Source organism: Oryctolagus cuniculus, chromosome 7 (genome assembly GCF_964237555.1).
Source record: "Oryctolagus cuniculus chromosome 7, mOryCun1.1, whole genome shotgun sequence".
In the NCBI taxonomy this organism is placed as follows: domain Eukaryota; kingdom Metazoa; phylum Chordata; class Mammalia; order Lagomorpha; family Leporidae; genus Oryctolagus; species Oryctolagus cuniculus.
The window spans coordinates 69,477,039-69,481,737 of NC_091438.1; positions in this window are offsets into that span (position 1 = coordinate 69,477,039).

Sequence of the window (4,699 nt, forward strand, 5' to 3'; positions counted from 1 at the left end):
TCCAGGTTCAATGTTTATTAAGGAGACTCATGTTTTTTGGTGAGTGTTTTTGCAAGTTTCTGTGTATTCTAATATATGGCTAAGAATAAATGAAGGTATTATGTATATTCCTTATGAGAAAAATTCTCATTGAGAAAATATGCCCAAATTTCATTTCTCATTTTGTGTTTTTAAACTTGTGTTAAGCATCACATTAGTTAATCACGGCATGTTTTCAGGTATTATAGAGCAAATATGATACCAAAGTGAAGTTCAGTCTATATTACAAAGACTTTTGAATTATAAGAAGAATCCTACTAAAATCATTTTTCCATAAACACTTCTTTCCTCAAATGATCCAAAGAAGATATGCTCAGGCTTGAAACTGCCAAGGAGAAGCAATGTAGTGTCAGGGTCAAATATTCAGACTTTGCTGTTGTTAATTGAGCTCAAATCCTTGCTAGACCTCATGTTTACTTAAAATCACTTAGAAAATCTGAGTTTCCTCATCTGCAAAAGGAATGATACCACCTGGAGTTGGTTTTAAGGAATGAAGAAGATAGCTCACATAAATATAGCACAGTACTTTGCCCATTGTAGATATTCAATAACTGAAAGTTGTTGGTGTGATAGTGTCATTGAGAATAAGCGCAAAGTTGATTCTACAGCTCGCCACCTAGGTAGAGGAAAGTCCACATCTACCAGGTGATGAACCACAACAATTTCATATTGTTTTTATTATTTACTTCAGAAAACTTTTCTTATCATTAAATAGTAAATAATCATTCTTAGCAATTTTGGCACATCCAGAACAGTATAAAGAAGAAAGTAAAAACCCACTACCCCATTAAGAATGGCATTTTATGTGTATTCCTGTAGACTTTTCTAGGCTTATATTTTAATATCCTGATTTATCTGACATTTTATGGATTAACCATAATGTATGTAACCAATCATAATACCATTTTGTTTCATAATGTCCTACTATTATAACACCAGTTGCATAAGTGTCCTCTTGACAGACATCTTTAAGTATATCTATAATTGTTTCTTTAAACTCAAGTGCAACAGGGTTCAATACCTGGATCTGTCTAGTTGTATGCATGTGTTTAGGGGTTTTGAAATGCATTTCTAAATGCCTCCAAAAGCATTACGATGACTACACTATTCATATCACATCCATGAGTACCTGTTCCCCAACAGACTTCCCAACATTGTTCATTTTTTAAAATGTACAAAGTTGATTGCTGCAGGATTTGGAAGGCTATTCATTCATAGAACTCTGGGTGAGAGGGCTCTGGGTGACAGACAATCAGCTGTCGAAACATTAGCTGGCAGGATAAGCGTTGGGGAACTTGAAGTGCTTCTAGAAACTATTTACCTTAAGGATTAGAATATAGACAATGAATTGCTGACCCTTTCCTGGTCTCAGCAATAAACCATTTGGAAGCAGCAAAAATGCTTATGTTTGTTTCCCTTGGAAAGACTTAAGACTTTGACACCAACATCAGGAGTGGTTAAGTTTGAAGGATGGAGGAAGAAGAAAAAACATAATCCTTAAATATGCATGTAGAGAATACAGGCACTTGGGGACAGTAATGGAGGACAAGTCAGTGATGGAGGAAGACAATGGATGTGCTGAATCTTAAGGGTTGTTATAATGACTTAAATAGATTACATCTGTCCTGTGCCGGTTTTGTTCATTGTCCCACTAAGGTTTTCCCAGATTTGAGATTTATTTATTTATTTGAAAGGCAGAGTGGCAGAGAAAGAGTAGAGATACAGAGAGAACTTCATCTACTTGTTCAGTCCCCAAATGGCTGCAACAATAAGGTGTGGGCCAAGCCAAAGCCTGGGGCCAGGAACTCCATCCTGGTAACCCACATGGTTGACAGGGGCCTTGGGCCGTCTTCTGCCTTCCCATTAGCAGGGAACTGGATCGGAAGCAGGGCAGCTGAGACTCAAACTGGCATTCTGATATGGGATGCTGGAGTCGCTGCACCACAATGCCAGCCTGCAGGTTCTCCCAATATTGTTTTCTCTCCCTTCTCTCCCCTTTACACTCCCCAACCTTCTTTCCTTGCCTCCCTTCCCTTTTTCCTTTCATGAAGGCACTCCCAATATAAAACAGATATTTTTAAAAATATGCTTACATTGGATGAAATGAAAGCATTTGGTAGACAAGAAACTTCACTGAGCCCAGACATCACTTCATTTTCCTGTCTGCAGATTGGATATGAAAATACTTGCTCTAAAATTTTATAGGTTGCTTTTGTTTAAAAAAAATAGAAGTTTGCCTTATCAGAAAAATAAAAGAAATTTTTAGAACCATCACAGATAAAGATCAGCTTAGCTGCCAAGATTTAAAAAAAAAAAAAAACAACTTGATTGTGAAGTTATACCTATCTCAAAATTATTCTTTTAAATGTAAAAAGAAACAAGAATATGCAAATTCTGAAAACAATTGTAAGGAATCCACTTTAGCTCTAGCTTAGAAGGGATATTTAAATGAAGTTTGCATTTACCTAATTTAGAGATGCCTCTTTGAGTCTCACTTTTCATGTGTTCATATTTCTTTTATTTGGAAAGAAAACACTGATCCTCCTCACTCCACCCCACCCACCAGGGACATTTGGTAATGTCTGGAGACATTTTTGGTCACTACAACTTCGTGGGCTGAGGGGAGGGTCATGCTACTCTGATCGAGTGAGTGGAGCTCAGGGACACTGTTAAGTCTCCTACAAGTGTACATTAAGCATCCCAAAATGGTGGCAATGCCAAAACAGGGGGGAAAATGTCCTTGGTGTTGTATTATAGAATAGTTCACCTGGAATTATACCTATATTGCACACATTATTACAATGCAAGTTGCATTTCTAGAAGTTGTATCCTGTATAGCAATACCTATTGGAACAGAAAATGGAATATGTGCTTAACTCACTAATGTAATTGAAGCATGATTCTGAGATCCCAGCCCCGATCAAAGAACCAGAAATTTCTGCTTAAGATTTATTTCTGACTCATTTTCTCCTGATCCACATGCCTCTTTGTATTTTTACATCTGAAAAAAATAGACAATGGAACTTGATTTTCTGGGAAGGACATATGAATAAGTATATATTTCTGAAGCATCACAGAGCAGTATTACATAATATCCTATATTTTAATAACACCCTTAGAGAAAGTTGGGATAGTTGAGTTCAAATAAGCTAAATGTAAATCCTCAAATAAGCATGTTTCGTGTGTTCAAATATATTTGGCTTAAGCAGTAGACTTCCAATATACAGTTCATGAAGACAATTGATACAGAAATGAATCCTGGAGAGGGAAAATTATAGAACTTTGTTCTGATATCAGCTAGGTGATCAAGTTATTTAAATTTATCTGGGTCTCAATTCCCATAGCTACAAAAAAGAAAAGAACAAACCAAATGATCAGTAAATTTCTTTCCAGTTGTAAAATTCTGACACTAAATCAGTGTTGAGTTAGTAGGGTTTAAAGTAGACATGTTTTACTTCCTGGCAATAATAATAATAGTCATAACCCCCTCATGTTTAGTTCTGTTGGCTTGCTTCCTCCCCTACACCCTACATCTGTTTTCCCAGAACACTTTCTGAAAGTGAATGCTAACTTGAGGCTGGGGTTGTGACACAGTATGTCAAACTGCTGCTTTTGCGATGCTGGTGTTCCATATCAGAGCCCTGGTTAAAGTCTTGGCTACTCCTACTTCTGATCCAGTTCCCTGTTAATGTGCCTGAGAAAGCAGAAGATGTCCCAAGTGCTTGGGCCCCTACTACAACATGGGAGACCAAGATGGAGTTCCAAGCTTCTTGCTTTTGTTGCGGTCATTTCGGGAGTGAACCAATAGATGATTCATTCTCTCTCTCTCTCTCTCTCTCTCTTTTTCTTCTTCTTCTTTCTTCTTTCTTCTTTCTTCTTTCTTCTTCTTCGCCAGTCTGCATTTCAAATAAACAAATAAATCTTTGTTTAAAAAGTGAATGTTGGAGGCCGGCACCGCGGCTCACTAGGCTAATCCTCCGCCTGCGGCACCGGCACCCTGGGTTCTAGTCCTAGTCGGGGTGCCGGATTCTGTTCCAGTTGCCCCTCTTCCAGGCCAGCTCTCTGCTGTGGCCCGGGAGGGCAGTGGAGGATGGCCCAAGTGCTGCACCCACATGGGAGACCAGGAAAAGCACCTGGCTCCTGCCTTCGGATCAGCGCGGTGCGCCGCCCGCAGCGCACTAGCCGCAGCGGCCATTGTAGAGTGAACCAATGGTAAAGGAAGACCTCTCTGTCTCTTTCTCTGCCTGCAACTCTGGCATCCCAAGTGGGCACCAGTTCAGGTCCTGGTTGTTTCACTTCTGATCCAGCTCTCTGCTAATGGCTAACTTAATGAGCATCACTATTTGTAGTGTTTCAGAACCAAAGGACATTATGATGATGGCAGTATGATGATGGAAATAGAGTAATGAAGATAATGATGTCATCATTCAGTGGTAAAGATCAACCAGAAGTTATGAGTGAAAGATACTTTATGCATTGCCACAGTTTATGTTTACAAGCTGCCACCAGCCATTCTGAAGAAGCCAAAAAGAGTTGCCACATACTAACAAGCTGCTTGAATCAATTAAACTATGCATCAAAAATTATCATGTTCATTAGCTAATTTTGTTAAACCTAGAATGCAAATACAAATTTAAAAAATCGAATTAAACTACTTGCT